This window comes from Mustela nivalis, assembly GCF_964662115.1.
Source record: "Mustela nivalis genome assembly, chromosome: 9".
NCBI lineage: Eukaryota > Metazoa > Chordata > Mammalia > Carnivora > Mustelidae > Mustela > Mustela nivalis.
Genome location: NC_139028.1, coordinates 31,777,724 through 31,791,438, shown reverse-complemented (window position 1 = coordinate 31,791,438; position 13,715 = coordinate 31,777,724). Strand labels below are relative to the sequence as shown.

Here is a 13,715-nt window from a genome sequence, read left to right as displayed (position 1 = left end):
GGATATTTGAATGTTTCTTTCCAAGGAGAGGGAGTGCTGACTCAGAATAAAAAGTAAGGGGCATCAGCACCCTTAAGCTTGCTCAAACATCTCTGACATTTGGAATACACATATGGAATCCATTTGTTCTTTCTCTGAACTCGATATAATAGCAACAGGGGGAAAGTTACCAAAATGTTTTGAGACTCTGAAATAAAATATCTGTGTCATCCGATGCACACATAAATCCTAGCTCCTTTCTGTATTATTCACCTTCTCCACTGGTTGAGCATAGCACTTAACATTCAGCCACTGCAGCTCAATTTTGGGGTGGGATGGCAAAACTGTGGGACATGAAAGCTTCAAAAAGAATGCAGGATGTCACTATTGTAGTTGAGGGTAGGCAAGGGACTAGAGTCTTGGGCAAAACTTGCTTCCCATGCTGACTTGGTTTATTGTCCCGTACTGGCTTCCTCTTGACATCACAGGAAGTTTTGTGTTTAATGCTCACCAGTACAGGGAACAACACAAGTTACTGAATCCCTCTTTGCATACATGTCCCTCTATCCAGAGGTGGCTCCCTGTGGCCAAAAGAAAAGCCCCGGACCTGTTGCAGTTTGGAGAAAGAGTAATTTTTTTTTTTTTTTAAGATTTTATTTATCAGAGAGAGAGAGGGAGAGAGAGCGAGCACAGGCAGACAGAATGGCAGGCAGAGGCAGAGGGAGAAGCAGGCTCCCCGCTGAGCAAGGAGCCCGATGTGGGACCCGATCCCAGGACGCTGGGATCATGACCTGAGCCGAAGGCAGCTGCCTAACCAACTGAGCCACCCAGGCGTCCCAAGAAAGAGTAATTTTTAAACTGTGGGTTTGTGTTGAAATTAAGCTCTCCTGTTTTCATGATTTACTGTAGGAAAGTATCTACCTTAGGGAAGTATCTACCTTAGGAAGTATCCATTAAGACTGTTAAGGATCCTAAGTGTACCTGTTTCCAGCAGGTGGCTAGGATACTAGGATATAATTTATTTGAAGTAGGCTTTTTAAAATGTTTGCATCCCAGTTTTCCCCCATATAAATCTTCTCATTCTATCCCTTTTGTTCTCTGCCAGAAGATACCCAGAATCTTGACCTTGAAAGAAACTTTGGTTATTTTTAAAAAAAGATTTTATTTACTTATTTAATGAAAGAGAGAGAGAGTGTGAGCACAAACAGGGGGAGGGGCAGAGCGAGAGGGAGAAGGACAAGCCGACTTGCCACTGATCTGGGAAGCAGACCCTGGGGTTGTTATTCAATCCGAGGACCCCAAGGTCAAGACCAAAGCCTAAGTGAGACACTTAATTGACTGAGCCACCCAGGCGCCCCTAAGGGAAACTTTGGTTACACTGAAACTGGCAAGAGTGGGATTATTCAGCCTGTTCACTCCCTAATTTCTCCCCAGGATGTGTAGAAATCTTGTTTCATGGACATGCCCTTGGAATTCTGCTAATTGCGGTCAAGGCCACGTTTTATATTCAATGACACTCACTGAAATGACTGAATGCTGAGTGGACCCATATCACTGCAGTGACATTAGACGATGCGGTATCTGGCATCTGTAGGTCTGAAGACTAAGAGTTAAATTATGTAGGCTTACCGCCCCCCCCCCCCAACATTTAGATACTAAATGAATCAGAAGTGAAAGGTACATATATAAAAGAAAACAACGAAAATAGAACGGCAGAATGTCAAGATATATTCTGTTACACAGATGGTTATTGCAGGTGCATGTTCTACTCAGTCTCTGGAGGCTGAACAAAAGGAATTTGGGGTGTGGGGGGCGGAAACCAAGAGCAGGGCCGTCCACAGGCAGGGGCTTCCCTGCGAGCTCCTTCACTTTCTCCAAAACCGCTTTTCAGTCTAGCCATGCACCTCCGGGGTTGCTACTCTCTCACCCTTGCTTGTCCTTCCTCTCCCCTGACATGTCACTTCCAATCTTCTGGTCCATAACTCTGAAGAAACCAACTGAAGGAACTTTCGGGCCTCCGATTCCCCATAATAACCGATGCGAGCTGGTTTTAGAGCAAATGCGCCAGAGCTGGAGCGGCGAGGATCTTCCTGACTTGAGGCAACGCCCCCTCTCCTCCCCCGCGCGGTGACAGTATTCTGGGGTCAGTTGGGGGTGGAGAGGAGCCACTGCCGTAGTCTCGGAGGATGTCTCTTCCTGGTGTTCCTGCTGCTGCGGCAGGTTTTTTATTTTCGCACCGCAGCACAATGCAGGAGCCCAGGCAACAGACTACGCCCGAATCCCCAGGGCAGCAAGCATCTCAGCCCCCTTCCTGCTCCCCGCCGGCCCTCGCGCCCCCGGGGAAGACTAGCCACGCTCCCTTCGCTGCCCCCCACCTCAAACCCCCCTCCCCGCAATGCACGTGCGCTCCCGGGACAACAGCAGGCGAGGCCTGGGCGCGCCCCCGCCGCCCTCGGCCGCGCGCGCGCTCCGCCCGCCCTCCTCGCGCGTGCTCGTGCCCGCAGCCGCGGCGGCGCGCCTCTTCTCCCCGCTGCGGGCGTCGCGGGTGCAGGAGGAGGCGGAGCGGAGGAGGCGGAGGCTGGGCCGGCGGCGGGCTCCGGCAGGGCGCGCGCCGGCGAGCGGGGCGGGGGCGGCCCGAAGGCGTCGGGGTGGGGGTCTCGGGCACCGCAGGACCGCGTCCCCGGGGCCGACTGCGCCGGGGGAGGGCGAGCGCGGTGCGTGTCGGAGGTGGGGACTCTGAGGCCGCGGCCCGGAGCCCGGCGTCCCCGCCCCCGAGCCTGACGGGGCGGCGAGGCGGGATGAGGCGCTGGCGCGGGGGGCTCCCGGCCGAGCCCCCGCGGCTGCCCTCGGCGGCCAGGCGCTAGGCTCGGCGGCGCGGGCGGTGCTCGGCGGCGGCGGCGGCGGCGAGGAGGAGGAGGGCGTCGGGCCCGGCGCCCGCGGAGGGCAGACACGGAGCGGCGAGCGGGTCGCAGCGACGCCGCGGCGGCGCGGCGGGGCCGCGGGGCTCGGTAAGGCGGGGGCCGCGGGAGGGCCGGGGGCTCCGGTGACGTGGGCAGGCGCCGCAGGGAAGGCTGCGGGGGCCTTGCTTTCCTTTTTAGAAGAAATTCTTATTAAAGTAAAGGTTCCGGATCGAATGTTCTTGGAAGACCATCTCGGGTTTCCCCCGTACCACCCCCCCCCATCCCCGCCGGACTCATTTCTCCAGCCTCCCCGGGTGGACCGCGCTCCGGGCGGACCGCCTCCCGCGCTCGCATCTCCAGTTTCCCCACGGCCTGGATTGACCAGGGATTCGGACGGATTTCTGGCCTGCTGCAGTGCTTCGCGCCTGAGGCTCAAGTCAGGCAAGAGCCGTGACTCCCAGGGAATGGCCGATTGGGGGCTCTGGGGACACCGGCGCTCCCAGAGGAGCCGCCGCTCGAGCGTTACCCTCCGCTGCCCACAGGCGACCTCGCGGTGCCCGCCCCCTGGTGAGCGTGGAGCTGGCCGGGCGAACCGTCTCTGCTCGCAGGACTCCCTTGGAGTTTTCCCTCTCATCTTTCTAATTGGCTGAAGTTGCCGTTGCATATTGGACGGTACCAGAGACTTTGGTGCCCCCCCCCCCCAGCCCTGAACTCACCCGCCACCCCCTATAGTGCCTTTCTCATTTCGTTGACTTGTGTAAATATTTATGTTAAAGATTTTCGCAAACAGATCGCAAGAAACGGTAGGGAGAGAAAGTCAAACCTGATTTCTTAGCTTTAGTCTACTTCTGGACCCTTGATAACTTCACCTTCTGTTGCTGAAGCTTTAAGAAGGTGGAGGGAGAGGACTCACAGCAGGATGCTTGGGATGCAGTTTAATAGTTATCTTTTAGGAAATAGAATTTGGATAATTATGATTTTGATTCGCGTGCAGAATTGCAATCTGCTTTAAAGTGCTTCGGGCACTGCATGATGCTACATGGATAACTGGCAGCTGGGCCACATCGAATTGTTGTCAGCATCTCTTTTATTTTCCATTCTTTCAGAGTTTTATTTGGCACAGATTTAGACTTTTTAAGTCAGTCTGAATGGAAATAACTTCTGATACACGGGTTGCTTTTGTAAACATAGTCTATATTCATATTTCTGTTGGAGGAAGAAGAAGCATGTGGTACTAGAGTACAGTGGTTATGAGAGTCCAGAAAGTGTGCTAGCTTGATTCAGTAATAAGAGTTGTAATATTTTTGGGTACTGATGGTTATGATTCATTAATGTATGTTCTCTTATTGGTTAACTTGAAGTCCAACTCGGAATCTTGGTATTTGCTCTTTGGACTCGAGAGTGAAGGAAATAGATGCTTAATTGCTGCTTCCACATGACGTCAAAGTTTTTCAAGTACTCATTGGTATAAATCTTTTTAAATAGGGCTATTTGTGAAGATGAGGGATTATGGTGTTCTGATTTCCATTTTCAGGAATATCTGGAGCCTACTTCATTCCTAAAATTGGATATATGGCGATGCCTTATAGAACAAGTCTCTAGAATGGTGTGAGTTTGGAACTGTGCTCAAACCAGTCATCTTCATACTGTAGTCCTTATAGCAGTTCATGGAATAAAGCAGCACTTTGGACAGAGACTTGTCCAGCCATAGCTGGTGTGGAGGCCCAGTTTACTGCATGGTCGTGCACATTGAGGTGGGTGATAAAGTGTAAGTGGGCCAGAGAGGAGATGTTAGTTGGAAGAACCTTCCTTGGTTATATAACTGTTTTGTTTTCTAGGAGTGACTAGGAAGCAGCCAGGCAGGTTCAACTGTCATTAGAGTCTTTGATGTTGGTTTAAATTCCAGTAGTTCTGTTTCTTTTATTTTCTTTTCCCAACCCCCACATCATTTTCCAGTCATCAGCTGGATGACTTTAATGGCAATACATTCGTCTCCACCTCCCATTCTCTTTCTCTTGTTTTCTCTTTAGATGTCTTATTCAGCTGGGTTTTTCCTTTCCAAGCTGGGCCACAGTGTATTGTCTGCACAGTATATATAGGTCCACTGTTGACTGTAAATGCATTTAACAAATGTCAAGGAGTAACACCTGTTTTCTTCAGAAGACTGTGGTAGCAGAAGAAAAATGGAAAACATGAACTAAATATTGTATTTTAAAGATTGTGTAATTTTGTATATAGATAATGGCTAATGTTCTTGAGAGTTTGTAGGATGTAACCTGTTACAACTCTTGTAATGTGATGTCCATGGAAGTAGTTAAGAGACAAGAGGATTTGAAACCAGGTCATGGTTGCAGTTTTGCCATTTAGTAGCTGTGTGGCATGGTTCCCTCTTTGGGCAACTTATTTACATTTCTGAGCTTATTTTCCTTATGTACAAAATGAAGATGAGAAGGCTTGCATTGTCTTTCTTAACAGAGTTGTGAAGGATGAGATGAGAGAAAGAACGTGAAAATGCTTTATAAAATTTTTTATATATGTAAGGTATTAATGGCATTACAAAATTGTTTAAAATATTTTAACATCAATTTTTAAAAATGCACATAGGGATGAGAATGTGTTAGATCTTTTCCTCTTCCATTTTTTTTTTTTTTTCCTACTTGGAAGATTTTGTGATTTTTTTTCCTCAGGAAATCCATATGTAGTACCTATGGCTTTGGATTTTTTCCTTCTTCTTCTTTTTTTTTTTTTTTTTAGGATTTTATTTATTTGATGGAGAGTGAGTGAGAGAGAGCACACACACAAGCAGGGGGAGTGGCAGGTAGAGGGAGAGGGAGAAGCAGGCTCCCCACCCCAACAGAGAGCCTGTTCATGTAGGGTTTAATCCCAGGACCCTAGTATCATGACCTGAGCCGAAGGCAGACACTCAACCAACTGAGCCATCCAGACCCTCCTGTAGTTTTGGATTCTTCGGAATTTTTGGCTATTCTGGGACAGGTGTCAAACTTATTGAGACTTTGTGAGTTTCTTTAAAGTACCATTTCAAAATACCAAAAGAGGGGCTCCTGGGTGGCTCAGTTGGTTAGGTGCCTGGCTTTTTTTTTTTTTTTTTTAAAGATTTTATTTATTTGACAGAGAGAAATCACAAGTAGATGGAGAGGCAGGCAGAGAGAGAGAGGGAAGCAGGCTCCCCATGGAGCAGAGAGTCCGATGCGGGACTCGATCCCAGGACCCTGAGATCATGACCTGAGCCGAAGGCAGCGGCTTAACCCACTGAGCCACCCAGGTGCCCCGGTGCCTGGCTTTTAATTTTGGCTCAGGTCATGATCTCAGGGTCCTGGATCGAGCCCTCTGTTGGGCTCGTCAGGGAGTCTGTTTGAGGATTTTTTCTCTTTCTCCCTCCCCCCCCCAACTCCTGCTAGCACACTTGTCTCTCTAAAACAAATAAATAAGTAAATCTTAAAAAAAAAAAAAAAAAAAAGACCCACAATGTCAAAGGAGGATACAAGTTAGGATTTATGAAAAGAACTGTTTAGAAAAAAGGTATTTTTTTATTTGTCTGCATTATTTAGTATAGAAGTTGGCAGCATTCACTCAGTAGGCCAAATGTAGCCCATAGCTTGTTTTTTTTTTTTTTAAATATTTTATTTATTTATTTGACAGAGAGATCACAAGTAGGCAGAGGCAGGCCCCCCACAGAGCAGAGAGCCCGATGTGGGGCTCGATCCCAGGACCCTGGGATCATGACCCGAGCTGAAGGCAGAGGTTTTAACCCACTGAGCCACCCAGGTGCCCCCCATAGCTTGTTTTTTGTGTGGCCTATGAACTAAGAATGATTTAAAAACAAAAAATTATTTATTTGAGAGAAAGAGAGTGAGAGAGAGAGTGAGAGAGCATGATCAGGGGGGAAGGGTAGAGAGAGAGGCATACTCCCCGCTGAGCATGGAACCCGATGTAGGACTCGATTTCAGAACCCCGGGATCATGACCAGAGCTGAAGGCAGATGCTTAATTGACTGAGCCACGCAGGCGCCATAGAGCTAAGAATGATTTAAAAGCTTTTATTTATTTATTTTGTTAACGAATATTTATTGAGTACCTGTGATTTAAAAATTTTAAATGGAAAAAAATCAAAGAAGAACATTTCATAGCATGTATAAGTTGTATGAGATTCATATATCTGTGTCCATAAGTGAAGTTTGACTGGAACACAATTATGCATGCTTGTTTGTGTATTGTCTGTGGCTAAATCAGCTATACAACAGCAAGAGTTCTTGCCACAGAGACATTGTGGCCTGCCAAGCCTGAAATATTTATGATCTGGCCTTTTGTAGAAAAAGTTTGCCAACCTCTGATTTAGGACTTAAAATCTTTTGCTTTACTAGCACAAGCCTTATTTCCTATCAGAGCATTACAGGGGTTAGGACCCCTGTAAGTGTGCTCATTTCTGCTTTGGAGCCACAGAGACTTAGGTTTGTCTGCCAGCTGTGGTATTTACAAACTTTGGACAAACTAATTAACATCTTGGTGTCTGAGGTACCTTCTTGATTGAGTAATGGTAGAATCTGTTTTAGAATTTGTAGTGATGATTAAATGATACTTGTCAATACTTAACACAATATAAGCATATAGTAAGCACTCAGTGAGTCATAGATGATGATAATAATGTTGATGATTAATTATGCCTAAAATATTGTAGGTCGCCTTTGCCCCTATATTACAGAGTTGTTTTCTTGAGTGGTATTCTACTTGTTACTGAATTTTCTCCTTACTGAAACTATTAGTTAGCAACTGATAATTGGAATAATTTGAGAAATTTCCCATAAATTATACTATATTTTTATTAATCACTTGCTTATTTAGATGGTTAAAGTGATTGAAAAGAAAATTCTGCTCTATTTTTTGGAGATCCTGGTTCTTAACCATTCCCTGTTACTGTTCTATGTTTGCACACAATTTAAATACCATTTCTAATTTGGAACTGGTATTTTTTTTACTCCCTTTTTTTTCTTCAGAAAGATATCTGAGAAAAACCTATTTTAATGAGGCCAGCGTGTTAGATAACTTTCCTTGCATGTATATGACACTCTGAATTTCCCTTATGATTTGCATTAGCATCTTTGTAACATCTTCAGAGTTGAAATAATAAAACAATATTTTTTCCTAAAGGTGGACCTAGTATATTTTCTAGAGGCTTTGATACTAAGCTGCTTTTTGAAGTATTTGGTTTAAATTATCTTACAACTGAGAAATTGGATGTACTTCTCATCTTCAAGTGCTGGTTTATTTAACATGAATACCAAATTAAGAGTGAGCAAATAAAGGTCATTGTTCTAACGGAGTTAAACAGAACAGAATTGGGGTCATTGTAGCTCTTGCATTCCTGCAAATGGAGAAGTTTCTGCCTCAGATGATGCTTAAGTGCAGTTGGATGATCCAAGGGAGATAAGGGAGAACATTAATGTTCCCGCACTGTCCTTGGTAGAACAGGGGGTAGAAGCAGAAGGGCCCTCCGGTAAAACCATAGAGAAGCAGTATCTGGAAAATTGAAGTGCAGGCTTCTAATTGTAGCACCTAAAAAAAAAGTAGAAACCTAAAGAAGACCCAGTGTCATGAGGAGATTAATATTTGCTCTTGAGGTTAAAACAAAGAAACCAACCAGACATTATCTAGAGAGATGAAGTTTGAGAGTGAATATTCCCCCAAGTAAGTAAAAAGTAGAGATTTGGTAAAATGCATGTTTATAGTTTCACAGTATACCTTGACAAGGGGGTCTTCTCTAGTAGAAAAAGGAGAACAATCTTAGGACAGGTTAAAAGGAAATGAGAAATGAGGTGTTAGGTTTAATTTCTCCTAACGAACATATGAACGAGAATGCTCAGAGTGGAAGTAGAATTCTGGTTTTCAGAGAGAGCCTATTATTTGGCTTACAGTCATATATCCATTTACTACCTTATTTTATACTTTGGATTATAATGTACATTAATATTGGAGGTTGCGGAGATGGAAATCATTGAGAGCAAAAGCATGTGGGACTTATGTATTATGAGTGTTATGGTATGTTTACATTGTCTCTATCAGAAAAAAAAAAGTGCCCTACTCTGGGTAAGAATGCTAGAGTAGGTATGCTGTTTCTCTATCTTTAATTAGTAAAATCTCTATTATCTGGGGTTCTGTCTTAATAATCTTGGATAAGGCTTGATCTTGACTTCATTGTTTTAATTCCCTCGTGTGTAGAATGGAGAGAACCCCACAGTCCTAACTAGTTGTTTTATATCCAATGGCCTTCCCAGATTCAGTAACAATGCTGGCTCCAGTAAGATGAGGGAAACCAGATCTTTTTTTTATCAATGAACTGAAAAGTATCCATTGAGTACGTACTGTGTATTTTGCACCATACTAGATGCAGTGGAGAATAGATATTTAAAAAGGTGGTATTGAGTCTCTACTCTCAGGAAGTATCATTTCATTGGGAAGATAACTCTATTATGAAAAAGAATATTATAAAAGAGTTGGCAAAAGGACAGGGGGATGATCCTTGATGTGGCAGTTTGAGGACTTGTGGTGTACTGTGGGAAAGGATACTTTGTGGCCTTGAACATTTGTAAAATGAGCCTAGTGGACTCCCTTCAGCTCTGAAATTTCCTCCTATTTTCTCTGACAGAGCAGCAGCTCTCTGAATCAGCTCTCAGGAGACAACCCATTTGAACTGCTTAGTTCAGGCCAGATTTTTACACTCATTCTGTGTAATAGCTTGATTTCCTAGAAGCTGGGAAAGGGTTACTTAAATTTCCTGGAAATGCATTCAGAGGACAACCTTTCTCATGAAAAGTCAAGCATTTGAGAAGTGGCAAGACACAAGTGTCCCTGCTTCTGAGGCAGTAAATTTGTGTCTTGGAACTCAATCATTTTTGCTTTCTTAAGGTCTTCACTTCTGCATTATTTTCTCTTGTAAGTTATTCTCTTATTGGATCACCTCTTTTTTTTTACACTGACATGCCTTATATTACTTGGAGCAGTGATGGTTAATCATTCACCAAGTGACATTTTCTGCACCTTCCTTTTAGTAATAGGACCCTCAGGGTTTATCTGGGCACACGGCCACCCAACTAGACTACATTTTCGCGACCTTCCCTTACAGCTACGTGTGACCATGTGATGAAATTTCGGCTAAATGGATATGACCAGAAGTAATGTGTGTGATCTGGGTCATGGCTTTAGAAAAGAAGCTGTTGCTTTCTGTTCCTTTTCTCCCCCTTTGGCTGAGGATGGTATAGTTAGTGCTGGTGCGTATTATTTAACCTTACAGGTGAGAGCAGCATTTTAGTGGGAGAAGGATCCTTGGATGGTCTTATGGAGCTTAGTCACCTGCTAGCAATTAACTGGTCATTTATCTTCAGATGGTTAAGTGAGAGGAATAAAATTCTATCTTGTTTGAACAACTAATATATTAACTGAATGAATAATTTCTCTTATACTACCTTTCCTTTACCTTATGATTTCCTTTAGCTGTTGACCAATTTCTTTGGTCCTTTTGCAGTAACAGTTGTTTATATGTCCATGTCCTCTTCCTCATCATTCTTCTCTTCTTTAGCCTGATTCGTTTGAGCTCTTGTTCCAGTATGCTACTGAAATTGTTTTTTCCCCCAGTTTTATTGAGAAATAATTGACATCACTATATAAGTTTAAGCTTAAACATATAGCATGATGTTTTGATTTATGTATGCTGTGAAATGATTGCCATAAGAGATTCAGCTAACATTCATCTTCCCTTACAGTTATAATAAAAAGAAAATAACAAAACTTCTTCTTGTAATGAGAATTCTTAGGAATTGCTGTCTTAACACCTTTCCTGTATATCCTACAGCAGTATTAGCTAACTTCATCAGGTTGTACATGATATCCCTAGTACCTGTTTATCTTATAACTGGAAGTTAATACCTTTGGACCACCTTCCTCCAATTTCCCCTTCTCCCCATTCCCACCTCTGGTGAACAAAAATCTCTTTTTCTGTGAGTTTGGGGTTTTTAAATATAATCTAATTTTTCTAAGATTTTTGCATGTAAGTGAGATCATAGAGTATTTGTCTTTCTCTGTCTGACTTATTTCACTTAGCATAATGCCTTCAAGGTCCATCCATGTTGTTGCCACTGGGAGATTTTCTTCTTGTTGTTTAATGGGTGAATAATACTGCATTGTGTATATATCACAGCTTTTTTTTTTTTTTTTTTTTTTTTTTTTTTTTTTTTTAAAGATTTTATTTATTTATTTGACAGAGAGAGATCACAAGTAGGCAGAGAGAGAGAGGAGGAAGCAGGCTCCCTGCTGAGCAGAGAGCCCGATGCGGGGCTCGATCCCAGGACCCTGAGATCATGACCTGAGCCGAAGGCAGCGGCTTAACCCACTGAGCCACCCAGGCACCCCTATCACAGCTTTTTTTATCCATTCATCTACTGATGGACACTTATACTTGTTTCCATGTCTTAGCTAATAATGCTGCAGTGAATGTGGGGGTACAGATATCTTTTCCAGTCAGTGTTTTTGTTACCTTTGGATCTGTTCCCAGAAGTGGAATTGCTGGATCATATGATGCAGCATATGGGAGTACTATTTTTATTTTTTTGAGGATCCTCCATACTGGTTTTCATAATGGCTGTACCATTAGTCCCAAGAGTACACAAGGATTGTCTTTTCTCCACACCTATGCCAGCATTTGTTATCTCTTGTCTTTTTGGTGATGGCTGTTTGAACACGTGTGAGGTGAGATCTCATGTGTGTGTGGTTTTAATTTGTATTCCCTAATGACTACTGATTTTGAACATCTGTTCATGTATTTGTTGGCCTTTTTGTATATCGTCTTTGGAGAAATGTCTGTTCAGGGACTTGGCCCATTTTTTAACTGGGTTGGTTATTTATTTATTTATTTGCTATTGAGTTGTAGGAGCTCTTTGTATGTTTTGGGTCTTATCTCCTTTTTAGATATGTGGTTTGTAAATACATTTTTCCATTCTGTACATTGTCTTCACTTTGATGGCTTCTTTTGCTGTGCAGAGGCTTTATTTTGTTGTAGTCCCAATTGTTTATTTTTTATTTTGTTGCTTGTGCTTTAGATGACCATGGTGACTATAGCTTTATAGTATAGCTTGAAATCAGGAATTGTGAGGCCTCCTTTTTTATTCTTCTTTTGTAGGATTTCTTTGGCTATTTGGGATCTTTTGTGGTTTTGTATAGATTTCAGGAGTGTTTTGTCTACTACTGTAAAACATGCCTTTGGAATCTTGATAAGGATTGAATTGAATCTAAAAATGGCTTTTGGAAGTATTGATATTTTAACAGCCTTAATTCTTCCAGTCCATGGACATGGGCTAACTTCCCCTTTATTTGTGTCTTTAATTTCTTTCATCAATGTCTTGTAAGTTTTCAATGTAGAGATCTTTCACCTTCTTATTAAATTTATGTGTAAATATTTTGTTGTTTTTGATGTTATTGTAAGTGGAATTGATTTATTTCTTTGTCAGAGATTTTTGTTAGTGTATAGAAACACACTGATTTTTGTATAATGACTTTGTACCCTGCTGCTTTACTGAATTCATTGATTAGATCTCATAGTTTTTGACTAAGTCTTTAAGGTTTTCTAAATATAAAATCATGTCATCTGCAGGTAATGACAAATTTACTTCTTCTTTTCTAACTCTGATACCTTGTTTTCTTTCTTTCTTTCCTTTTTTTTTTTTGGCTGATTGCTCGAATTAGTACTTCTGGTAGTAATGTGTTGAAAAGGAGTGGTGAGAGTGGACACCTCTTGTTCCTGATCTTAGAGAAAAAGCTTTCATCCTTTCACCATTGAGTGTGAGTTAACTGTGGGCTAGTCATATATAGCCTTTATTATGTTGAGGTATGCTCCTTCTGTGCCTAATATCTTAAGAGGGTTTTTTTTTTTTTTAATCATGAATGGATGTTGAATTTTGTCACTTTTTTTCTGTGTTTAATAAGATGGTCATATTCTTTTTTTTTTTCATTTTTTTTTTTAAACATGATTTATCTCATTGATTGATTTGTGTATGTTGAACCATCTTTGCATCCCAGGGATAAATCTCACTTCATCATCATGAATGATCCTTTTAATGTGATTCTGAATTCAGTTTGCTGGAATTATATTAAGAATTTTTGCATCTATATTCATCTAGGGATATTGGCCTGTAGTTTTCTACTAGTGTCCTTTTCTGGTTTTGGTATCAGGATAGTACTGACCTTGTAAAGTGAGTTTAGGAGTGTTCCCTTCTCTTCAGTTCTTTAGGAGAGTTTGAAAAGGATTGGTGTTAATTCTTCTTTAAATATTTGGTAAAATGCACCAGTGAAGTCTTTTGCTCCTGGACCTTTCTTTGTCAGGAGATTTTTGATTCAGTCTCCTTACTATTAATTGGTCTGTTCGGATTTTCTTATTCAGGCTTGGTAAGCTATATGTTTCCAAGAATTTTCCCATTTCTTCTAAGTTGTTTGTTTAGTTTGTTCCCATATAATTGTTCATATGAAATTGTTTTTAATCAAGGCTTCAGTGACCTGTGTTGCCAAAGCCAGTGATGAGTTGATTCAGTGTCTACATATTACTGACCTCTCACCGACATTTCACATTGGTCAGTTAACTTCCTCTGACTTCCTTGCTACCCATTCTTTGTGTCTTTATGCCAACTTATCTCTGTCCTCTACTGCCTCCCGAACATTTGGAGTGTCCCTGGGCTCTCCTCAGGTGATTTTACCCATTTTCATGGTTTCAGATACTGCTTATATGGTGATGAGGCTCAAATTCCCATCTCTAGTACTGATTTTTCTTCTCTTGAGC

The 13,715-nt window shown here is 42.5% G+C and overlaps 1 protein-coding gene across 2 annotated transcripts in view; it reads left to right on the top strand.

The window, feature by feature from the left end:
* Positions 1-2,566: 2,566 nt before the first annotated feature.
* The window catches only part of ARHGAP32 (Rho GTPase activating protein 32), a gene marked incomplete at its 5' end in the record, with an annotated part of 299,813 nt that continues 288,664 nt past the window's right edge, over positions 2,567-13,715 (top strand). Inside the window, one exon of one of the 2 annotated variants that reach the window (XM_082683941.1) lies at positions 2,567-2,987. The remainder of the gene's footprint in view (positions 2,988-13,715) is intronic. The other variant, XM_082683944.1, reaches the window with a different exon arrangement.